Source organism: Coloeus monedula (genome assembly GCF_965178545.1).
Source record: "Coloeus monedula genome assembly, chromosome: 38".
Lineage (NCBI taxonomy): Eukaryota > Metazoa > Chordata > Aves > Passeriformes > Corvidae > Coloeus > Coloeus monedula.
In genome coordinates this window covers 649,399-674,882 of record NC_138818.1, presented here as the reverse complement: position 1 = coordinate 674,882, position 25,484 = coordinate 649,399, and the positions used below count along the sequence as shown (strand labels likewise).

Genomic DNA, 25,484 nt, shown 5'->3' with positions numbered 1-25,484 from the left:
ACACAGTAAAAAACTCCACATATACACATTATCCTTAATCAATACATGTTTAGGGTTTTTTCCTTTTATTAACATGTTCTTCTCTAACAACACACTACCTGTAAATATTAGTACAATCGGGGCAAGTAATAGGATCCATCTCTCTTCTGGCATTACTGTAAACCGTAAGTGCAGCCACTGTCTGGATTTAAAATTATGTAAGAATAGGACTCTGACTAGACACTGAAACAGCCTCTAAGCATCTCTAGTTCAGCAGAAGGTCTCATAAGGTCTCATAAGGTCTCAGAAGGTCTCATAAGCTGATTTAGTCCAAAGACTGTATTTTTCTTCATCTCTTACTATCAGCTCTCAAAATTAGTAACAATCTTAAAAAGAAAAGAAGAAAAGTACTTTTAACATGGGCAAACTGAGTTTATTGCTTGTAAATCACCTTCAGAAACAGCAAAGATTTCGGTGAGTACTCGCAAAGTAAATAAACTTCCGCAGAGAAACCACACATTAACAGGCTCATTCTAATTAGCTATAGGTTAACTAAACTGTAAAAAAACAATAATGGAGAGAGACTACAACTGTTTGCCAGTGTTACAAAGACAAATTGCTTCCAAGTTTCCAGTGTACATCTCTGATAGAAGAAACCAAAAATCTCATCATGTAATAAATGCAGCTTCCATTTCTTCCAGGTCTTTCAAACAAGCAACGAAATCTATTCATTCTGTACTCAGATTTACCAGCATTTGAAAACTATTTCAAAATACATTTTCTTTCACAGGATACAGATTAAACATTATCTTAGCAAAATAACACTATTTATTTGGTAGCAAAATTCTGCCATTTGCCCTAATTTGTATGCTACTAAATAAAAGAGTGCAAAATGGAGTCAAATTGTCAAAAGTCTGCTAGGGAGTGCACCCATCACAGAAATACTCATTAACCATGTGCCTACTTACCCATCAATAACATTTTTATACCTTTAATCAGACTCAAGGAATATAGTATACCAAAGCATTTAATTTTAATAAAACAACTCTGTTCTGAATCCTGATTTTTATTCTTATAATGCTGCTGAATTAAATTGCCTTCACAAAACAACCAACCAACCAACCCCCAAAAACCAAAAACCAAACAAACCCAGACAAAACTCAAACAAAAAAAACACCTCCTGCAAGGTGGGGGTATCACCAAACCTTTCAAAAGTCTCCACAATAAGGGTGTTCTGAGTGCACAGCAGCAGCAGACACCTCAGAGATGGAATCGTGTAGCCACAGGGGCACCCTAGGGTGGTGGTGGCATTTGGGAGGCCCCCACCCACCAAGTTCCCCTGCCATCCTCAGTGGCCACTCAGGTGACCTTGGCCTCAAAGTGCTCCAGGAAAGGCATCGGGAAACAGCGGCTGCTTCAGGCCCACCCAGGTGGGACTCCACAAAGTCGTGACAGTGCCGGGCAAAGTTGTGAGTGGCCACCCATGCCTGGCGCCAGCATCACTCATGCCAGCCTGGCGGCGAGTGTGGGGGGGAGAGCCCTGGGGAGGGGGAGAAAGGGGGACAAAGGATGAGGGGGGATGGCCTGAAAACACCTGAAAATTCATCTCAACCCCACCCAAATTCACCCAAATCCAACCTCGGTCACCATGACCCTCCCCAGAGTTCCCCAGAACCACCAAATCCACCCCAAGACTGCTCAAATCCCACCCTGACCCCCCCTCACCGGAGAACCAGCGTGGGGCCTCGACATAGGCAAGCAGGGTGACATCGCCTTCTGACTTGAGTGGAATCGGGTGCACCCGGAAATAGTCCAACATGTCAAAGATGCTTGGGAATAAGAGGTTCTGCACCCAGCACCGGCTGGCCTCATTCAGGGACACCAAGACATGCTGCAGACCCCAGAAAACAGGGCTCAGGGACCCCAGAATTGGGGACAGGGACCCCAAAAATGGGAGATCAGACCCAAAACCTGGGGACTCAACTAAGAATGGGGGTTAAGAGACTAGAAATGGCTCTTAGACACCTCCAAAATTGCACTTTATTGGCCCAAACCTGGGTTTTGAGCCCCCAAATCAGTTCCTGACATCCCAACACTGGCATCGGGACCCCAAAACTGACACCTGGGACCCCAAAAGTTGGGTTTAGGCTCCAAAACCTGGCCTTTAGCTCCCCCAAAACCAGATTTTAACTGCCCAAGCCCCCATGCTTTGAGCCCCCAAGCCTGTGTTCTGCACTGCCAACCCCAGGGGTCCCAGCCCCCTCACCCTGGCCTTGCCATGGCAGTTGAGAGTCAGCACGTATTGCCCACGCCGGGTCTCGCTGTGCCGCAGCAGGAACAGCCCGTGGTCCCTTGCGCCCCCCGACAGCACCAGCTGGGCTGCACGGAGCCTGGACAGGGTCCCGTGGAACCATGGAAACGCAGCCAGCGGGTGCCAGGGGGGCTCCCCCAGCTCATAGGGGGCCAAAGGGGACCCTCCCCCAGCTCTGGGTCCAAGTCCAGCACCACTGCCTGGAAAAGGAACAGCCCTGGAAGGATGTCTGGGAGGGCAGTGGGAGGAAAGCCAGGATAGGGTGGTCCTGTGGCAATTTGGGGGATAACTCGGGGTCCTGGGGAGGGAGAAGTCCCCACCACCCTAAGAAGCCCCAAAACCTCTCCCTAAAGGACCCCCAAACTGGGATAAATCACCCCCAATCCTCCCAAAACTGAGGTACAGCCTCCAAATGCCCACTGGGCACCCCCAAGCCTGGGATAACCCCTGCTCTCCCCAAAACTGGAGTCCAGCCATACAACAGCCCCAAAACTGGGATAAATCCCCCCCAAATGGGGGTGCAGTCCCCCATTTCAGGTCCAGTCCCCCCCAAACTAGGTCAAATGCCAAAATAAGCCCCGAAATCAAGATAACTTCCCCAAAGAGGATGTCCATTTGCCCCGATGCCCCCCCAGTTCAGGGTCCAGCTGCCCCCCGATGTGCTGCATCAGGGGGCTGGTGAAGGGCAGGGCAGCGGGGCTGTGAAGGGTCCTGCGGGCTCCTCATGGGGGCATGGAGGGGCAGTTCTAGGAGGGGATGGAGCGGAGGGGCCAAGCGGATCTGACGGTCCCCGTAAGCACCTGGGGCAACAGGGGAGGGCAGGAGAGGGGCCTGCGGCAGTCTGAGGGCGCTTTGGGGGTTACCTCGAGCCAGGAGCTCCATGTTGTCCCTCTGACACAGCTCTGCATCCAAGAAGGGCTCGGGGTCGTGCCTGGGGTGCACAAAGTGGGGCCTGGAGGGGGTATAAAGAGGAAGTTAGTGGAGGGGAACGGGGGAACACCAGAGGAAAATGAGGAAAAAAGAAAAGGGAAAACTGGGCGGAAGAGGTTAAAATGGATAAAAACCCACAGAAAATTTGAGAAAACCACACAAAAATTAGGAAAAAAAAGGGAGAAGAGGAAAAAAAAGGAGAAAAGAATGGCAATATGGGAATGAAACCAACAGAATTGACAAAAGAAAACAAAAAAATTAAGCAAAAATAGGAACAAAAACTTGGAAAAGTCAGGAAAGAGAAGGAAAATAAAGGAAAAATAATTATAGAAAAATGGCAAGAATTGACAGCAAAATGTCAATAAAGAACAATAGAAAAGTGTGAAAGTGGAAAAATGGAGCAAACAATGAAGAAACTTGGTTTAAAATGGAGTAAAATGGGGAAAGGAATTTAAAAAGTGAGGGGGAAAGGAAGAGTGGAGAAAAAGGACGGAAAATGAGAAGAAAAAGTGAAAATGGGAAGAGAAACACAGAAAATAAATAATTGGGGCAGAAAATTATAAAGCGGGAAAAAAAGAAGAAATACAAGGAAGAACAGATAAAAATGGGGAAAATAAAGGTAAAACCTGTAAAAGTGAGGGAAAAGTGGGAGAAAAAGGGGGGAAAAGGGGATGGGAGCTGGGAGAGAGGGGAAAAGGGGGTCCCTGAGGACAGGGAGACACCACAAATGTGTGGGGGGCTCACACTGGGGGCTCGGACAGTCTCTGAGGTCCTCGAGCCACTGCTGCTGCTGCCATGGGTCCAGAGCCTTTGGGAGCAGCTCCTGTCCATATGGGAATGGGAACAGCAGGGTCAGGATTCCCCCAAAAACCTCCGGGGGACCTCCAGAGTCCCCAAATTGGGATAAAGCACTAAGTAAGTCCCCAAACCAGGATAAAGCTCCGAAGTTGGGGTCCAGCCCCTCCCAATCCCCTCTGAGGACCCTTAAAACTGGGATGCAGCCCCCTCAAGCTGTGGCACAGCTGCCCAACTCCCCCAGAAATTGAGTCCAGCCCTCAATAAGCCCCAAAGCCAAGACATAACCACCCAATTCACTCCTAAAATATGGGTACAGACCCCATTTCCAGCTGGATCACAAAGGTGCTGCCTCTGGGATCTGCTGGATGCGGGGCTGCCAGCATTACACACAAGAGCCTCAGCAAGGTCTTCAAGGCCTTTTGGGGGGGTGGGGGGAGCCACTGGGGACACCCAGCTCCATCCATCCATCCATCCATCCATCCATCCATCCATCCATCCATCCATCCCACTCCCTCTTTTTTCCTTGTTTGCTCCACTTTTCCCTCCTGTTTTTTTCCCACAATGACTCCTGCAAATCATTTTTTGGTTCCCCCTAATTTGGGCCTCCCCCAAAACCTCAAACCGTCTTTCGGCCCCTCCAGTCCTCTTGGGGAACCCTCAGCCCCCCTCAAGGTGCCGCAAAACTTTTTCAGGGCCTGCCCAAACCCTTTACAAGGCCCACCCTGTACCTGTCCCCCAGCTCCCTCTGGGTCTCCCTCAAACCCGCTTTTGGCTCTCACAAACTCCTCTGGGCCTCCCCCCAAGGAGTAGAGCAGCCCTGAAACCTTCCCCAACCCACCTCTGGGGGCAGGAACAACTCCAGGGCTGCACTGCTGCTGTCGCGATGGAGCAGGAGGTGACACCTCTTCCCCCCCTACCGCAGTTTCTGGGGTTCTCCAGCCCCCAAGCACCCCCCCCAGATCCTCAGGGAACAGCAGCTGCAGGAACTCTGTGCACTGTTTTTGGGAGGGGATTCCCCTGGTGCAGCTGCTCAAGGGGAATCTGGGGATTTGGGTGGTCTCTGGAGCCCCACAAAGAGTTGGAGTTTGGGGGGGATGGGAAGAGCCAGTGGTTGGGGCACGGGGTTGGGGTGCCTGGGTGGTGGGCCCCCCCCCACTGGCACCTCCCTCTTTCAAGTGCAGGATGCCCCGAACGCTCTGGACGATGCTCTGGAAGAACTTTTTGCGGAACTTCAACTTGGGAAGGGGGGGCGGGGGGGAGTCAGGGGTGTTTTGGAGGTCTTCCTCTCCCTCCCCATCCTCCTTCAAGGCGGGGGGAGCACCACCAAACCCTCTGAAACTCCCCCCAAAAGGGGGTTCCAAATCTGAAGCAGCAGTGGACAACTCAGAGCCAGAGTAGCATTGCAACTGAGGTGCTGAGTTGGGGGGGGGGGGGGCACCCTTTTGGGGTCCTCCCCCACAATTTGCCCCCCCCGTTCTCAGCGGCCCATCGGGTAACCTTGGCCTCAAGGTGCACCAGGAAATTCCTGGTGAAGCATTGCTGGGATCACTTGTGCCAGGCTGGTGCGGGGAGCTGGTGGCGCAGCCCGAATCCAGGCCCCCCTCCCTGTCCTGGGGCGGCGTGCGCAGGATGGCAGAGTCTGGTCTGGACTGCCCCTCCAAGGGACCGTTCATGCTGGGGGGAGGGTGCTGGCGAGGGGGAGAAGGGGGTGCAAAGGGTGAGTGGGGGCCCGGAATCGCCTCAAAATACATCCTAATTTCCCCTTCAGTTCACCCGAAGTCCAACTTTGATGACCCCGACCCTCCCCATAGCCCCCCAGAACCACCAAATCCCACCCTGACCCTCCCAGGATGCCAAATCCCCTCTGGGTCGCCCCAGGAAGCCCCCTCCGGCCTCTTAACCCTCTCCCAAAGCACTCCCATCCCCTCAGATCCCCAAATCTGCCGCCAGCACCCTCCGTATCTCATTCTGACACCACCAAACCATCATAAACTCCCCCAAACCCAACCATGACCCCCCTCAATCATGGCCCCCCAGGACCCCTCAAATCCTACTCGGACCCCCTCAAGCCCCCCTAAGCCTATAAACCCCCAATACATTCCATGTACATTTAATAATACAGTGTGAGTGAGAAAGCAGATCTCAAAGTGTTCTAAATTTAAGCCGAGCTACTGAAGACAGTTTACAGTTTCTCTGAACCGCGAGCACAGTGGTGCAGTCAGATTCCGAACAAATCCGTGTTCAGTTGCCAGGCCAGCAGCGGGCACGCCGAGCACGCCGAGCACGCCGCGGCACCGGCACCGGCACCGGCACCGGCAGCGGCAGCGGCGCCCGCTCCCACCCAAGATGGAGGAGCGGGTGAGCGACAGTAACGCGAGGCCGCACCACAGACGGCGGCGTCGTGCGCATGCGCCCTTGGGTAGGCACGCAGACGGCGCCGCGGGCTCCTCGCGCCTCAGGGGGGGCGGCCTCCGTGTGTTCGGCTGCCTGAGCCCGCCCCGCGCTTTCAGCGCGGCTTCCTGCGGCGTTTGCGCTGTGGGGACGCGGGTGGTGGGGTCAGCGGCGCCCCCGCCGAGGAGCCCCCCGGGAAATCCGAGGCACGTCAGCGTTTACGGCAGGTTGCGGCTTTAAACACTCAGGGTTCAGATGCCCCCCCTTGAAATCCTCATCCCTCCTATTACATAGGACAAGTGTTCCAACTCTTGATCCTCACAAACTCCTCTGGGATTTTAAATAGTTGGGAAATATCAAAACTGAGCAATATGCAACAACAGTATGATAGGTCATTTCTTCTGGAGGGTGGAGGTGGCTTTTCCATCTAAGGATGTTGCTGTGGAGGAGAGTTGGCCAACGGGCTCCATGTGGGACTGGAGGATCCAGGCATGGGACAATGCTTGGGAGCCTGGCAGACGCTCTATTTATGCCACATAGATATTTTTCGGTAGTAGGAAGTGGGGCATTTTCAACCCCAGGGGAGCTTGAGCCTCTTGCTGCTGCATCCAGAGCTAATGGCTACTTCAGGCAGGCTTTGCCAGTAGCTGGGGAAGGGATGAGCAAGGCGCCTGCCAGGAGGAGACAGCAGCCATCCTTTCTGAGGGCTGTCCAGCAGCAGCAGTGCCCCACTCCTGCTCCATTTCTGATCATCAAAATGAATAATTCAAAAGAGTTAAGGGTGCATTGAAAGCCTTTCACAGGCTTTATTTATAAATCATGCACCCCCACGCTAAATGAACTTAATTTTTGAACACCTGTTGGTGACCTCATCAGGACAGCTGCTGAGACACCAGTCTTTGTCTCCATAAGGCTCCTTGGTTGGGATGGAGATTGCCATGGAAGCATCCCTGCCTCCTCTGATTCTTCATGTGCTGCTTATGGATAGTTATTTTGTGGAACAACAAAAAAAGAAAAACCAAAACAACCCACCCCCCACCACTAAAAAAAGAGAGGTTGTCTTCCCCTGCATGCTATGCTCCTACCTGGCTGCAGCTCCAAGAGGAATCAGTAATCTGCTGGTGTTTACACTAAAGGACTAAAAGCTGTGCCTGTGTGAAGCAATGGGAATCAATCAAGCAAGGAACATCTCCCACAGCCCCAGCAGCCTCTGCTTGGCCTGGCTGGCAGATGTGGAATGGGGAGCTGGTCTGAACACCAGAGTCAGCTTTACTCAGCAGAGGGAGCTGCTATGCCTGAGATTTTTTTGGTTGTGTGTTTTTAAAGGCTATTGAATGGTTTAGTGGGATGTTTCATTGACTTATGACCCTTAAAATCTACCTGGTATTTGGCTCCTGAGAAGCCAAGCATAGTCCACTTTGGAAGAGAAATCACCATTTTCTAGAGCTAGATGGGCTGAGATATCTGTGGATTATAAGGGATATGAGGATGCACAGGGACTGGATAAATCCCATACGAGCAACTCACTGCTCTTCAAGGGTCTTACACAGCCATCCCCTTGGCCTGACCTTGGGTGGGAGAGAACCGTCAATATGGGGGTTTCTTCCCAATAAAAATGAAGCATGATGGGACTGGGCCCTGGTCTGTGTGTGAACACGTAAATTAATCCAGATGTCTCAATTTCTTCATAGTTCTCTAACCACTGGGACAGTCTTTCTTCTTTTACAACATCTATTTGGGAACCTGCAGTGTCTTTTTAGGTATTGCATAGCCTGTTTTAAGGATCAGACTTTTTCCTCTCTTGGTTTTCTAGAATGTCTGAAGAGGCCCTTAAATGCATGCCCATGTGTCAGCAGCAGGACCTCAGAGGCCGAGGTAATTTGTATGCTTTGGTTTCTGCCCAGGGATCAATGAAACAGCGCTGGAGGGAGAGAATAAGACATATTTTGTAGCTGGAAAGAAGATTCTGAGTTTCTGTAGGCAGGAGTAACACACAGATAATGCATGACCGCAGAGTGTTCTGCCTGGCAGGGACAAGATGCCAGCTGTGGTGCATCTGGAATTCCAGCCTCCTGAGCAGCTGGGAGGAGCCCCTGGACCTGAGCTCCCGGTTGGTTGTCTGTTCATCCCCAACAGGGAGAGAAGGAAGGGAGGGAGGGAGGGAAGGAAGCGAGCAAGGGCCACTGTGGTCTGCAGACCTGACTGGGAGGGTCTGGTGCCAGGCATAAAGGGTGGCATGCTCCAGCTGGCCGCACTCCCTCTGGGAAAGCAGAGCAGGGTGGGCTGCCCAAGGCAGCTGGACACACACGGCAGAGCCTTCCATACACTGTTCCGTGGGGAGATGCAGGGATTGGTGTGGCTCTGCAGGGCTCAGTGTGCCGGCAGTCCAGGAGGGCTTCAGCTGTACTTGGAAAGGCTTCTGCAAGCGTAGGGGCTTGCGTGAGACATGAGCCATCTCTCTGGCCTGGCTGGGGGAACTGAAATCAAATTATTGCTTCCAGAAGTGCTTGGTTCAGCACTTCTGAAACCGATAATTGCACCACATTTCAAACAGAACAGTCGGAAGACAAAAAGCCATTTCCAAACAAGAAGAATGGAGGGCTGGGATGTGTTTAGCACTTCAAGTTCACAGCCTTGGTGAATCAAGAGTCAGTGCCTGCCAGGATCTTGGGTGACATTGAGTGCATGGGTGGCATCTAACCAGCACAGGTGGATGGTCTGTGGGGGACTCGGATGTTTGCACAGAAACCAAGAGTTAAAATGTTCCTCCAGATCTTCTGAAAAAGAAAACTTGCAAGTTTTTTTAAATAAAAAGAGAGAATTATACCACCTATTTTAAGACAAAATATAGTAACAGAAATATAATTATGAAAACCCAAGGTCTTAAGTTTCATTTTTATCCCCTCTCTGACTTCTTTTCTCAGCAACAAATACTAAAAAGAGAAAAGGTCAAAGGAGGAACACAACACCTGTGAGTGTGTGTAGGGGTGGTTCCTGCTTGTGTTTCATTCTTGAAAAGCTCAGTTTTAAGTTACATTTGGCTGAACTTCATGTTCAGTGACACTTCCCTTATCTTCTGGGGAACATGATCACTAACCTTTTGGTCGCCCTTCCTGCCAGCTCATTTCTCCTGGCCTTGCTCATGGACAACAGGTCTCAGACCTGCCCTCAAGATGCTTAACATCTGGCACTGGTGTCTCCTGCCTAGCACCAGGCTCTACACCTCCAGCACCATGTTTGCTCTCACCTTTGAAGAAGACAATCTTGTGGTTCTCTCATAGACTGTGTCCAGGCTGTGCAGGTTGAGTGGCAAGCCCTACCAGAAACTATGGATCTGAGCTGGCTGGAGGGAGACCAAGTGCTTATTACGAGTCAGTCTCCAGAAATACTTGCCTGGAGGGACAGACTGGACATTACTGAGCCACATTCAACCCACCTTTGCTGGGGGGTGAGTGCCAGGTGGGCAGCAGCATCAGGAAGCAAAGTGTGTGAGGTGGGAGCCGTGATTTAGAGCCATCCTGCTTTCCAGCAGCAGCTGTGACTGCTTTCTATTTCTGGCAGTCATTAGAATAAATCTCCTTTTTTTTTTTTTGATTAAAATAATCCTCTGGACATTGCACTGGAGTTGTTATACTCCTGGCCACAGTGTGAGGCTGCGCCGCTGAGCCAGGGCAGGAGAGAGAGAGGAGCCTTTCATCTCCTCCCTCCTCTCTGCATGGGACATCCTGCGAGCTGGTGGGACAAGGCACCAACAGCCTTAGGCAAGAGCGTCCAAAAAAACATCCCTGTTCCTCCTCTCCTGGAGCAGCCACAGTTTCCTGCACACAGGATGTCCAGCTGCTTTCATGTTTGGAAATGTCTAGGATGTTACAATGAAACACAGAAATACCAGAGGAGTTTTTTTGTAATGAAGAAAGGGAGCAAGAAAATAGAGGAGGAGGAAACCATCAGAATAAATCCAGAAGGACTGAGGTGGGGAAGGAGCCACAATTAAGGACTTTGGTACCATCTAGAGGTGCAGGATACTAAACAGGGACTGCAGTCCTGCAGAGCTTCCAGGATGAATGTACTGGTGGTGCCAGCAAACACACTTCAACACCTGCAGCAGCACTGCCCCAGCTAGGAAAGAGTATTTTGGGGATTTCTGAAATATTTTGCATGATGGAAAAGGAAACAGATTTATCCTTTGTGGGAAGGATGACAAACTTTTTCTAGCTATAAAAGCCTTATGTGGGATTTCCTGAAGAGTCTTAATGGTATTCAGGGCAACTCCAAACCCAACTCTGTGCTGGCTCTGGGATTCTCAGCCTTTTTGCGGCACTTTTCATGCTGTGTTTTCTCCAGAGAGCTCCACAGAGTGATGTGAGCTGGAGCAAGATGTTTAAGAGGCAACTCTCAACTTTGTCTTGTATTTGTTATTGCCTGTTAGAAATTATTGCATGTTATTTGCATCTGGTCTTGCATGGATTTCTGAGGGGAGATAAGCAATAGAAACCAAAGCTGCATCTTTAGATTTGTATTCCCCACACGCTCAGCTCTTTCTCCAGAGCTGGCAGACTGTGACACCAGCTTTTAAACTTTTATGAAAATTGGATTTTAGCCTTATAATACAGGAGGCAAAACACTAACATTTTAACATCTGCAGAGAGGGAGTTTTATTCTAATTATAAAGATTTATATCATATTCTTGTTCTTCTGCTCCAGTTTGCATATTTGCTCTGTCTTACTGAAACATAAATGAATAATACATTCCAATATGGTAGGAATTTCATAATTACAGATTCTTTTTAAGAATGTAAAAAGATCCTAAGATTCAAATTTGGTGGCCATATACATCAACGGAAACATATGTAATTAAATAATGATGATATCTGCCTCTGTGATTAGCAAGGTACTAGACGAGGTCTGATTGTCACTTTTTAAGCAAGAAATAAAGCTCAACTTAATTCCTTCTTTAGCAGATGTGTATCTGAACTTTGAAGTGCCCTGGGCTCATTGGAGACGCAAAGGGAAGCCTGAGTACTTTTGACATTTCATCCCTTCGCAAGTGATGGGCTCAGCAGGTGAGCAGCTGCAGCAGGGAAGCCTTAAATCTACCCCCAAAGTCAGGAATAGCCTGAGCTGTTGGTTACTTTGGCTGGGTTTTTATAAGCTATCAGGAAAAAGAAAGAAAATAAAGCACTTAAGTAGCAAGGAATTCTGAACGTGATGGCCCCAGGCTGCCTGGGCTCATGATTTGCCACGGCCCAGCCAGTGCTGCTGCTGCATGGATGATCATCAGCCAAAGCCAGATCCACAGGGGAACTGCTGCCTTTAGCATGCAGAAATAATTTAAAAAACAAAATCCCAACCCCATGTTTGTTTAAAAAGCTCAATTTAAACCCTGCTCTGAGCTGGCAAAGTGAACGTGATGAAAGCCAAGTGTGAGGTCCTGCTGCGCCAAGATGTGGGTGATGGGCTGAGGCAATTGCTTTCTTAATTCCAGGTAATTTTGATCCCACCTGTGTTCCACACTGTCCAGAGTTTGGTTGCATCTGGCAAGACTGCTGCACACACCATGCAGACACACATACACAGGGCAAAGGCGTTTAAAACTTCAGGAGTCTGTAGTGAGGCACCTACAAAGCAAGCCGTGATTCCAAAGTGCAGATAACCCACCATTGCCTTCAAAACAACAAGCCTATGAGCTCCGGGGAGCTCCAGTCCCAGTGCCTTCGCATTGGAAGAGGCTTCTTTCCATCTAGGGAACCAGCTGGAGCAGCTCAGAATAAAATGCCTATTGAGGGACAGAGCTCAGCACTAGGGATCACTTAAATCCTGCCCCAGAGGTGATATCCCCATTTCTTGGTGCACAGGATGGTTCGGGGGCAGCAATGGGGGCTGCAAGGAAAGTGCTGGGGTCTAGAGGGAGACATGCAACTGGCATCCACTGACCCTGTGCTCTTGACATTTTCTGTTTGGCCTGCAATAAATATATCCAAAAACAGACACCAAGATGGATTTCTCTTTACTTCATCACTTATTCCCCTCTGAGAGACAGACAGCCATTTATCCTCACACCAGTTCATGTCTCTGGGTTTCCCTTCTTCACTGTGGCTTTTTGGAGCTGGCATCAAAAGAAATAATGTTGTAGAACAGCCTCCATATTGTGCTTCCCTCAGGGCACAGGCAACACCAAATTCTCTGGAGCCCTTTTGCTGTTCTTGCCTGTGACCCAAGGCTCACACTGTGATACCCAGATGCCTGGATGCTGCCGCTCATCCCTGGGGCAAACGCTTCTGCTTCCCTGGTGGATGGCTTTGGGGTGGCCAAATGGTGGCCAGGGATGCAAAGAAATTCCCCTGGGCATTTTTACATCTTGGATAGATGAGAAAACAAGCCCAGAGAGTCCAGCCTACACAGGCTCTGCACAGCTGAGAAGGCATCAATGGGATCCTCATCAACAGCTGGGCAGCCCGGGAACACACTCCCAGCAAGTGTTTGCTGGCACGAAACCAGACGGTCCTCAATTGTGTACACATTGTCTTTGAGAGACGCATGGCAAGCAGCATTAGGGAAGGTGAAGCATGGGAGGAAAGGAAGGCTGGAGGTATCCAGGAAAAAAGCAGTGGAGTGCTCTTGCTGCTCTGCTCATCCTTGGTTCAACCTCAGTTTTGACTGATAGCACAAATATTAGATTTTAGTTCTTCACCTGGGCAGTCCAGTGCAATGGATCAGAAAAAAACTGCTGTGCTGGATTGTCACTAGTCCAGCCACACACTCAGGTAAGTGAGGTGTCTCCCTGGGTCTGTGGGAGCAGCCCACAAACCCCAGCCAGCTCATCCTCACCACCCACCCCAGCCTGTCCCACACTGTGCTGCTTCTGGTGCTGTCACACCAAAGCCACCACAGGGTGACACAGACCCCTGGCGCTCACCTTTGAAGAAGAAAGCCTCTCCCCAGATCTGGGCCACTGCATCGAAGTGCGTGCTGCTCCTGTTGGCCACATCCTGCCTGAGCCTGTGGAGAGGTGCCCAGGTGAGCAGGGCCCAGGCAGGCAGTGAGAGGCTGTGTCCCCCCGATGCCTCCTATCCCACAGACTTATTCACCCCTGCTTCTGGAGAAGACTACGGGCTGTGCCCATCTGTCACTCCTCATGCTCAAGCCCAGCCACATGAACGGGGATTTCCAAGGTTAACTCAGGCAACCCTCAGCCTGAAGACAGCTTGGGCTGACAACCCTGGGCCACCAGATGCCATTGCTGGGAGTCAATCGAGGACACACTCTATATCCACCAGCTCGTGTAGCTGGTGAGGGCTGAGCTGGCATCCCACTCCCAGTGGCACAGTGCAGCTTGGCCAGCTGCCCCAGGGCACCAGGACATGGAAAACAGCCAAGCAGCCTCTCACTCCAGCAGCTCAGGATGCTGCTGCTCCAGGGCTGAGCTCCAAAGTGCCAGTGAGAGGTGACAGATCTGCAAAGCAGAAAGCAGTTGTTGAGAGTCTTTCTGAAGAATGGCTAAAAAGCAAAGGTCATGATAACACAGGAGGCTTAGTAAAGATGCAGACACTGAGTCCTTGAGCAAGAAGTTGCATAGATAACAGAATGTGCATTCAGATAAGTAAGAAGACAGAAACCATATGGAAGAGGAAGATAAGACCACCGTGTTTGCAGATCCCACGGAATAGCTCCCACCAATGAGGAGCTCGACTTTTGCAATATGTATGAGCTAATTAAAGGTACTATAAGTAAGTGTAGTTTTGAAAAATAAATCGAGACTTGCTGAACATCATGCCTTGAGTGCTTGTCTCCCGCGACTCCACCCAACATCTGGCGCCCGAACAGGAGAAGTTGCCCTAGCCTTATGCGACGGGGGAGTTGCGTTGGGGTCGGGTCCCGCAGCTAGACGGACGGCGAAAGAGGTCTCGTATACTGCAGCGATTTCCTCCGCGCCCGAGCGACCGCACAGGCGGGCTCGCCGATACGTGCTGCCGAAGCCTGGAGGGGCTAGCAACGGTACCGTCGTAAGTATGGAAAGGCAAGCAGCACAGGAACTTTTTAAGGCTTTTTTGCTTAAGCGTAATTTTAAAGGGATTGATCTTGATAAAGACCTCCCCGCTCTTTTAACGCATGCGCGCTCTTACGGTTTTTTCGCTGACCCCCACTCCATTCATGAATTAAGTCAGTGGTGCGCGTATAGTGACAAACTCTGGGATCTTGTCTTAGATGACGATAAGCCAGCTAAAAAGATAGCTAAACTATGGAGAGTTGTTTATAATGAACTTTTAATGGTACAGGCAGAAAAGAAAGCCGCAGAAAAGATTAAAGTTGCACAGGACCGTAATCGTCTTTACGGGGAACATGGTCCCTCTCCCTTCTCTGGTCCGCCTAATCCCCCCACCTTTGCTACGGTTCACGTACCCCCTGAGGCCCTTGCCTCTGAGTTGCCTTCCGCGCCTTCCCCCCCCCACCTCCTGCTCCTCCCACGCCTTCCTTGCCGCAGCCTGCTCCTCCGCCCTTGCCTCACCCGTCTCCGCCGGACTGTTCTCGCTCGCGAAACCCCTTTGTTAGCCCTGAGCCTGTCCCTGGGGCAGAGTCTGACCTCGCGGAGGCCATGGCTAGGGGCCATCGAGAACTTTGGGCTGCGGTTGCTCGTGAGGGCTTACAAAAGGGTGATTCTGACATGCTAGCGGCTGCTCAGGACAGCATAGCGTTCCCTGTCTTATTTGTCCCTAATCCGCAAGGGGGCGGCAATATCGCGCAGGTGACTAATCTGGATTGGAAGCTGTTAGCTCAGCTACGAGCAACGGTGGGGAATTACGGTGTCACCAGTGAACCAGTTAAACAGATGCTTGATTATATTTTTAACGCTTTTACCCTTCTTCCTGCTGACATTAAAGGCATTACTAAGCTCATGTATACCCCGCATCAGCGACTGCTTTTTGAGGCTCGCTGGAGGGAGGAGGCAGCTGTTAGTGCAGATCTCGCTAGACCCCAGGGAGATCCGTTAGCAGATATCACTGTAGATGAACTTCTAGGACAGGGTCAACATATGAGAGTAGAAGCTCAAGCGGCACTAGGACCTGCCAAGCTACGGGAAGCTATGGCAGTTGCTAAGAAAGCTATGGGTAAAGTCCGAGCCCCGGGTGGGATCCCGATGTATATGAACATTAAGCAAGGCAGAGAGGAATCTTTAGGCTCTTTTGTTGACAAAGTTATGGAAGCCATTTCAAAAGCTGGGGTGCAAGAGCACATGCACGACCCATTATTAAAACAATCTCTCCTACAAAATGGTAACCAAGCCACTTGTGCCCTTATTACTTCCACCCCAGGGGATTGGACTGTCCAGCAACTTTTAGAGAAAGCTGCGACCATGCCCACTGGCTCGCAACTATTCTTAGCACAAGCCTTAGCAAAATTAGATGAAGGGCTTAAAGAACAGGCTATTAGCTCTCAAAATCAGGTTATGGCAGCCCTTGCTCCTCTCCAAGCGGCAGCAGCACGTCCCCGCCCAGCTCCAGGTGGCCCCATGAAGTGTTATCGCTGTGGGACACCCAGTCATATTCGTCGCGAATGTACAGCCGCAAGAATTTAGCGACCCAGCGCGAACAGCGGCCGTGCGATGACACAAGTAACCGCTCCAGCACCTCTACCTGTCCCCGCCCAGCGACAAGCGGAAGTCTCGGCCTGGACCTGGCAGCCTCAGTAGATACCGAGTTGCTAACATCAGAAATCCATCGCATTCCCACTGGTGTCATCGGACCTGTGTACATTAATGGCCAAGCTATGGAAGGACTTATTGTAAGTCGTTCATCTGCAATTACAATAGGACTCCTAGTAGAGACTGGTCTTGTTGATGCTGACTCCGCTAGAGAAATTTTTATTTTAGCACATACCGATTATCCTCCCGTTAAGATCCCGGCAGGACAAAAGTTAGCACAACTAGTACCATTACCACATCTGGCTTCAAGCATTCCGCCTGTTTGTGATGCACCTAGGTGTCAGCCAAGTCCTGGCTCTACTGGATCTCTGACCTTACTCACTATTGATCTCACCTCCCGCCCACGGAAGCGTTGTCTCCTGCTGCATCAGGCAGAGTCCATCACCTTGGAACCTATCCTCAACCCCCGACGCCCATGCCTTGGGTGCGCTACAAAGACCCCAAGACGGGACCTTGGCAAGATCCTGTAAAAACCTTGTACTGGGGAAGAGGTTACTTATGTGTGTCCACTCCGACAGGTCCCCTATGGGTTCCGGCCAAATGGACTAAGCCTGTTGTCACTGATGAGCAACCCACAACAGAAGAAGAAAAGAAGGGTACAGAGGAAGATCTCACAAATCCTGCAGGAAGTTGAGCAGCGGTTTTACATTACCTTCCTTGTGGACTCTGAACAGGAGATAGAGGGTTATCTCCTCCCACATTTGCAGAGACACTTTTTGCGCTTTTGCCAGTCTAGTTGCTTTGCATGTAATTGTAATAATCATAAGGCGTGGGTAAGATTGCTTTGCGGAGGCTGTAATTTACAGTGGTGGGTCCACCAGCGACATCTATCAGAAGGGTTTTGGTGTCAGTCTTGCAGTTTTCACTGGCACCGTGAGACGGCTCAAGGAGCATTAGTACAACTCACAGGCAAAAATATCATTGACAGTTTGCAATTAGTTGAAAATCTTGAAGATCTGCGGCTAAGAGAATTAGCGTGGTCAGTACAGCATTTAGCAAAAAAGATCTTAGCCGATAGCTACTCTGTAGTTTTGCAATCCTCGTGCCAACCAAATATCGGGGTCCCCATTCAGTGGCAAGTTGACCCAAGAAAGTGGGATCATGTTTGCCGGCGGTTTAAGCATCGTGCTGCTAATCGCAGGCTCAGTAATGGGTCACCCCCTTTCCTACCCTCCTAAGGTGTTTGACCCTAGAGATAATATCTGGGTCTCCTTGGCACGTGAATTGAACACCACAACATTCTGTGCCTCCCTAGCCACACCCAGTACCCCATTTTTGACATGCTTAGTTGGAGTACCACTAACAGATAATACATGGCGTAACTTCGTAATCGAGACCCAGAACCAGTTCAAAATTATTAGACCATTAAAATCCACAATGAATATTACCGCTGGCCTACAAGAGTATGATAGCTGGGATGATAAACTCCCGGTGGGCCCTGAGCCACAAGAGATAGAACTAGTTGATTCTCTTAACGCTACAGCCTGTATTTATATTAATAGTTCACGTAATTTATGCCAAGAGGGCAGCCTTAATGGCTGTCGACTGAATGAATCCAACCCCACCTTGATTTATCCTATTGGCAATGCTTCACAGTGGGATTTAGAATGGTGCAACGTTACCGTGAGAAATCGATCTCTTGCAGCCCCTGGAACGTTTTTCCCTCGAAAGTTACCCAGAGGGTTTTTCCTAATTTGTGGGAATCGTGCCTGGTCAGGTATTCCATCCAGGCCTGTAGGTGGGCCCTGTACCTTTGGCCAACTGAGTCTTGCACTTCCACAGCACCATCCTAATGCTACACACCGAACACGATGGCAGAGGTCTTTAACAGAAACTATAACACCTGAATGTCAGGATGACCTCACGCTATGGAGCAAATCAGAAGTGCTTTTTACCTCCCTTTTTGTTCCTGGTGCAGCTGCGGCACGAGCCCATCGTCACTTAGAAAAACTGGCATGTTGGGTAGTTAAACAGGCAAACGGTACCAGCCGAGTGTTGTCTGAACTTGCAGAAGATCTGAGTTCAGTCCAACACGCCCTGCTTCAGAATAGAGCAGCTATAGATTTTCTACTCTTAGCCCACGGCCATGGCTGTGAAGACTTTGAAAGAATGTGCTGTATGGATCTTGAGGATCATTCTAAGTCCATCCACGCCGAAATTAAGAATTTGATTGAACACTCCCAAAAAATAAAAAAAAGACTCCGGATTTTTCGGATTAGAAGGACTTACAGAGTGGATGGGCTTAGAAGGATGGATGAAAAGTGTGATTAAATCCTTAATGCTGTTGCTAATAATTGTTTTGCTTGGTTTACTTATGCTTAGCTGTATAATGTCATGTGTAAAAAATTTAATTTCGAAGTCAGTCAATATGACTATGATCATGCAAAAAGAAAACAGGGGAAGTGTTGAGAGTCTTTCTGAAGAATGGCTAAAAAGCAAAGGTCATGATAACACAGCAGGCTTAGTAAAGATGCAGACACTGAGTCCTTGAGCAAGAAGTTGCATAGATAACAGAATGTGCATTCAGATAAGTAAGAAGACAGAAACCATATGGAAGAGGAAGATAAGACCACTGTGTTTGCAGATCCCACGGAATAGCTCCCACCAATGAGGAGCTCGACTTTTGCAATATGTATGAGCTAATTAAAGGTACTATAAGTAAGTGTAGTTTTGAAAAATAAATCGAGACTTGCTGAACATCATGCCTTGAGTGCTTGTCTCCCGCGACTCCACCCAACAAGCAGTTAAGCCTAAACAGAGGGACCCGAAGGAGCCATGTGATACTGTCACGATCCGCTAATACAAGTGGGGGTTGTGATGGTTCGTTTATGATCTCAGAGTGTAAAAAGACACAAAGGATTTCAGTTTTAATCAAAACAGTGCACCTTTATTAAGTGCCCACAACACAGTAATGCGATAGAGGAGAGAAAGAGAGAGAGAGAGATAAAGAAAACAAAGTAAAAGAGTAGAGAGGAAGAAAGGGGGGGGAATAGCTACCAACGGATGAGACGAAGTCCTCGTGCTCTGCTGCCAATAGATTGGTCTGCTTTCCGTGGGGAGATCTCATCTCAGTTATTTCAGAAAGTCTCTTTATAACCCTTTTTAGAAGCGAGGGGCAACTGGCCAAGAGGTTGGGAAATCTACAGCCATTGTTATGGGGCCCGTTGCTTTGGGAAGCAGGTACAGGACAGGTGTACAGGACAGGTGTACAGGACAGGTCATTCCTTTCCGCTTCAGCGCAGTCCTTCCTGCCTGGGCAGCAAGAACGGCGCAGTCCTCTGTGACCTGCACTAATTCTCCTCAGGAATGCGTACCAGTTCCCAGTGGGCACACCCGTAGGCAACAGTTGGCAGACATCCCACCTCAGCCAGGCCAGGACTGCTGTGTTCAGTCTCTGTCCTCGGCGATGATCGTGAGGCAGATGCTTTGGACTGCCTCTTACACCACCCCATGACTCATGATTGTCATCAGGAAAGCTCCATCAGCATGATTTCAGTGTTGTTGCGAAGTCTTCAGGACTCGTCAATGTTGGTAGCCTATCCCGGAAAAAGGGTAGAGAAAATAAGAAAAGAAAAGAGAAAGAAAAGAAAAGAGAAAGAAAAGAAAAGGAAAAAGGAAGGAATAAGTAATTTTAAATCAAAATACAGATGTAATTTTTTAATCAAAATACACATCTAATTTCTTATCACATCTTATTTTAATACTCATGTAGTTCGTCTTGTGTCAATAACCTTAGGGGTGTCCACAGTGGATGGGATATTTTCCGAATTGTGCACATCTATTACAGATGTCAACCGTTTCATCATTCTGCAATTCATGATGTGTAAGATTGCTGATAAAACAAACCCAATCAAAACTAAAATCAAGAGAACAAGGATGGGATGACACAATTTGTTCAGGACACCTGTAGCAGTAGGTGACCACCCAAAAAGAGTATCCCGCCACCTGTGTTCAGCATCTTTCTTTCCTCTTTCTAGAACACAATGTATTTCTTTCACATTGTGATGAACAGTTACCAAGGTTTTCTGTCCGTTTTTCTTGATCTTTTCCAAAATTTCGATTAAATCTTGGTGGAGCAACGAGTGCTTTACCAAAGTAAGGTTCATTCCAATGGGGGTAGGCAATAATTGGTGGATCAGTGTGTAACTGGACTGTAAAAGGTGATAAGAAGTAACTGGGGCTAAAGAACAGAAATCACGTCCTGTGATTTTAGTAAAGTTACAAACATAAAAATTTGAATGATTCTTAGTATCTACTACTAAATTTCCTATAAATACCTTATCACAAGCAGTTCTTAAGCATGCACATCCATTGCCTATATACACAAGCACTGTTTCAGGACTCTTGTTAGGATGAATTTCAAAATGACAGCTATTTTGTTCTGTATCCAAACAAATGTCTTGAGCTCTAATTGTATTACTTTCACAGATGAACCCTTGTTGTTGTCCAACAATACAAGTTTCCAAATTAACAGTTTGCCACTTCTCATCAATTTGACAGGCCCATTCCCTATGCTGGAAAGGATAGAGAACAGCTCCATCATGGTTCAGCCCTAATGCAATGATTAGAAAATTTCCAGTGATTGCAATGGTGGAAGCTTTCTCGTAAAGAGATCCCTCTACTTTTCTGCATCCTACCTTAATTTTTCGCCAATTGTTCCATTTAGGATTCTATGGCAGCTGGTATGGGGTCAGTAGCTCTGACCGAGGAAGCTGTGACCGGTCTGGAGAGATGGTCCCAAAAGGAATCGCCTTCCGGAGGCCCGGTGTCTTCCCTCAGCTGCTGGCTGGAGGGCCCGTGCAGGAGCTGTCAGCTCTTTAGTGATTGTCAGCTCGTGATTCCAGCTCAGCTCTGCAGGGCAGCCTCCAGGCCAGACAAGGGAGAGAGACAAGAGGCCCGTGTAGCTGTTCCACACGAGGTAGTTTTATTGGTCTGTACCCGGCGAAGGGAGGCCAGGGACGAACATCTCTCTGCCCTCGCAGGGACAGGGGGCTAGCTCTTATAGGGATACAGTGGGTGGGTATCAGAGGGTAAAGGCCAATGGGCTACAAACGATCTGCATAGGGTCTCCCCGAGGATTCTGGGTTTGTCTTCTCACCGTAACTGCAAAGTGGTTGCCTTTCCAGGAGAGTTCTGCTGGGAGATTGAGCACTCTCCTTATCTCAGCAGATGTCCCTCCAGGGCAGTGGCTGGGCATACCCTACAGGATTCTAGTCAAGTCCTTCAAGTCCCATCCCCATTCACTTGGACGGTATACCTCAGAGTCGTGCAGTGCTACAGTGGCTGGGTTCGGGCGACGATCTCTGGGATAGGATCCTAGAGCACTAGTGTACCTAATGGTAGCTTCAGACCATGGCCACTCAGCTGGTTTTTGGCCCTGGTGTTGTGGTAGGATGCAGAAAAGTATCACAAGTCTTATCATGGTTTATGTGGTCTTCATGTCCCTCGGAGTTCTTCTGTGAAAAGTGAACACAACAGAGTCTGCCACTGAAAGGCAGAAAATTAGAATGATGGAATTATGCAGCGTGTATGTATCCGATGCTCTCTCCCTAGGGCATCAGAGGCTACCCATGCATATTTATTCAGAGGGCGTTTTAGCACTAATGGTACTTCTCCTACGGTAGGGAGATCTACTGAAACAGGTTGTCCAGGATAGTGTGCAGGATTCTTAGGATCATTTGGTCCCTGCAGTGAGAGAATTATGCTTGGAGCTGTTGGGCAAAAGGCAATGATTGTGGGACTCCCGTTTACCCCCCATCTATCATTCACACCTTTCACAGCTTCCCATAGCCAAACATCCCAATTTCCCTCCTGTGGTTTCAAAAGTCATTTCAAGAGACCATTGGTCCTTTCTACAATGCCGTTATCTTGAGGGTAGTAAGGAGTGTGAAAAGTCCGTTTAATCCCTTCACCTTTTGCCCAGTCCTGTACAACTTTGGCAGTAAAGTGAGACCCATGATCAGACTGAATTTCTTGTGGTTTTGGGAAAGTTCCAAACCATCCCTGCAATGCTTTAACGGTATGATCTCCTGTGGCTCTTTTAAAAGCATCGGCCTGGACTAACCCAGATATACTCCTACCAGCAATGAGGAGGTATCTTTTCAGCTTTTTACCGGCTAGTGCTTGTAGTTCAATGCCCTAGAAAGCCTTGAGCAACCCAGAGAGGTAGCACAGGCAATCTAGCATTTTAGTAGCTCTAAAATCGGTACCTGTATCAGCTGCAAAGCAAATACCACCAGCAGAAGCAAGGAGGGAGAAATATAGCTCTCTGCTCGCTCAATTTTCCGCAATTAGAAGCTTTCAAAAGAAACAGACAACAAGAGATGTTCGCAGAAAGGGTAGCAGAGCCAAGAAAGCGCGGGGCCTCCCTCGACCATCTCTTTTATTCGGAGAAGGGGAAAGGGGAGGACTGGGGGCGGACCCGGGGTGACCGGCCAATGAGACACTGCTAAAGAGTTTGAGTTATATTTGGTTTTGCCCGCGCTTAGAACAAAGGGGCTCAGAGCACATGGCAGGGGCAAGTGTCTTGGGGAGGGGAAGCTCAGAGCCGGCAGCAACACAGCACAAAGTGTTTACCTCCTGACTTTTTAAAGGGACAGATATAATCTACCTGCCACCCGTCCCAAAAGCCTTTACCCTTAAATGCAGAGGAGAGGGTCATCTTCCAAAGGGTGTCTTTCTAGCCGTCTGCGACGTTGTTCACAGGCTGATATGCATGTTTTACACATTTCTCTGGTAACAGACCAACCACAAGGGCTTCTTTGTACAAATCTTTTGCACCTGTGTGTTTCTTTACATGCAACCATTCTAAGAAGTCCTCTGTAATTTGATCTTTTTTCACAGGACTTAGTCTTGCTAATTCATCAGCTTTATTTATTTATTTTATATATTATATAAAAATAAATTTTATTTATTTATTATTTATTGTTCCACCCTCCTGCTGGATTTCCAGCTGTCTGGTGAGAGGCTACCCACCCCACAGCAAAATTCCCTTGACTTGCAATATTTAGAATTTCTTTCCACTTTTCCTTTTGCCATACTGGGATTCTGTTAACTTCCCAGTGATTTTGCTGCCAAAAAGGAAGCCACATCCCTTAAACACAGCATAGGAATCAGTGTAGATACAGACAAGAGAAGTATTCTGTGTCTCACGTTGGAAAACACTCCAAACAGCTATCAGCTTGCCAGCTTGGGCGCTGCCTTCCCCCTCTGTGATAATTCCTTCACCTGAGGAAGTGTGGAGGGCTACAGCCTTATGTTTCCACACCTTTCCTTCTCGCTTGGCAGAAGCATCCGTAAGCCAAGAATTTGCTGACTGTTTGGGGGAAAAAGGAGGGGCTACTTTAATGTCTGGGGCAGGTTTGTCCTGGCTGCTACCCAAGTTTTCAGTTTCTTGGATTGCCAGATTTTTTACAGCTCCTTCAGTTACTGAGAAGATGCTACAATCATGTTCAATCTGAGCATACCACTCCCTTACTGAGGCCCTCTGGGCCACTCCGTCAGGTGGGGTGGCTCCCAGTAGAGGCTGTCTTAATATCTTTGAAAGGGCCTCTCAAAACAATTGGTTGTTATTGTGCAATCTTCTCCACTTCTAGGAGAGCTAAGCTAACCACAAACAATCCTTTCTCCCAGGTAGTGTACCTTTTTTCAGCATCTTTGAAGCCACGGGAGTAAAACCAACAGGCCTCGTCGGACCCTCAGGACCCCGCTGCCATATGTGTACTGACAACCCTGAGGAGGCAAACCCCCATTCCACCTGGAAAGGATCTGTAGGGTGAATAGGGCCCAGGGCTTGGTGAGCTGTTGCTTCAAAAACCAACAATTGCAGTGCTTCTTGAGAAGCAGTCCATTCCCATTTTGTCCCTTTTCTCAACAAGTTATAAAGAGGTCTGGCAATTATGGAAAAATCTGGGATGTGTTTTCTCCAGAACACTAATAATCCTAAAGCATGTTGGAGATCTTTTTTGGAGTCAGGCATTTTAATCTGATCTAAAGAGGTTAGGGTATCAGGTGGGATACATGTCATACCTCCTTTCCACCAAATTCTCAAAAATTTCACTTCATGTGAAGGGTTTTGGATTTTTTTCTGGGGGAATTTTCAAATCAAGGCTTTCTAAGTGGGAGATTATTTTCTGTTGGGTATCTCTCACTTCTTCTATTTCATCTCCTCCCACAAGGATATCATCAATGTATTGATAAACAGTCACATTGTCAGCTTTGGGTATTTTTTCTAACTCTTGGGCTAAAGCGTGATGAGCCAGGGTGGGGGAATGTTTGTACCCTTGGCGAAGCCTAGTGAAAGTGTGTTGCTGTCCTTCCCATGTGAAAGCAGAACAGTCCATATCTTCTGGCTGTAAAGGTGTCATAAAAAACATGTCTTTGACATCTATTGTTGCCATGATTGAATGATCCTTTTCTTGAATCAATGTTATGAATTCTGCTAGATTTGGGACTGCTGCTGTAAGAGGGTCTGTGTTAGCATTTAGCCTACGAAAATCTATTGTCAGCCTCCACTTCCCATTAGGCTTTGGCACTGGCCACACCGGAGAATTGAAAGGAGAATGGGTATTAAGTATTACTCCTTGTTGTCGTAGCTCCTGTATCACTGGCTTGATGCCCTCTTTGGCACCCAGGGGAAGGAGGTATTGTTTCACATTAGTTACTTTGCTGAATGGTAGGGAGGCTGCAGCTTGGAGCAGTCTGATGTTAAAATGTGGTGTGCCAAAAGAGCACAGAAGACCCTCTGAGTCCTCCCACTGCCTCCCAACGAGAGCATTCATCCCTAATAAGTTGGTTGGGATATCCCCAATCACCATATTAATAGAGAGTTGGTTTTCCTCTCCAGGCAAAGTGAGCTTGACTAAGGCCACATTCATAGAGTCTGTCATTCCCAAGGCATTTAAAACACAATATCGGTTCTTTGTTGGAACAATTCCACACCTCTGGGCATCTTTCTTTGTCAGCACAGAATTTGTGCCCCAGTGTCAATCAGAAAAGTTACAGGTGCCCATTTAGGGCCTGTAATAGCTGTGATCGTTATATCTCCTGTTTTATTTTTAGTGAGCCTTCTCAGGTATACCCATGCTCTGTCTCTTCACCCACTGACAAGAAACAGAGGGTCTAGTTTCCCTGGTTTTGAGGAAGAAGTTACTTTGGCTCACTGCACAGACTTTGAGGGAGAAGTGGCTTTGACTCACTGCCCAGATTCTGAGGGAGGAGGGGTTCACTGGGTTGAATTGGATTTGGTAGAAGGGGGTTTTGGCAGTGCCAGTTAGACACTACCTTACTCAATTTATCAAGGGGTAAGCCATCCATCACATTTCTGGGGACCCCCTTTTTGATACCTAATAACCACCAATGCTGACGCTTAGGGAT

General features: G+C 48.6%; 1 pseudogene across 1 annotated transcript in view; it reads right to left on the bottom strand.

Annotated features, from left to right (window-relative positions):
• Window positions 1-1,478: 1,478 nt before the first annotated feature.
• Window positions 1,479-25,484, bottom strand: part of LOC309584241 (matrix metalloproteinase-17-like) — a 34,494-nt pseudogene continuing 10,488 nt past the window's right edge. The window contains exons 5-11 of the transcript in view: window positions 13,326-13,408; window positions 9,657-9,802; window positions 3,965-4,043; window positions 3,154-3,242; window positions 2,246-2,490; window positions 1,705-1,870; window positions 1,479-1,519 (exon numbers count right to left, since the gene is read on the bottom strand). The product of the transcript in view is annotated as a matrix metalloproteinase-17-like (transcript). The remainder of the gene's footprint in view (window positions 1,520-1,704; window positions 1,871-2,245; window positions 2,491-3,153; window positions 3,243-3,964; window positions 4,044-9,656; window positions 9,803-13,325; window positions 13,409-25,484) is intronic.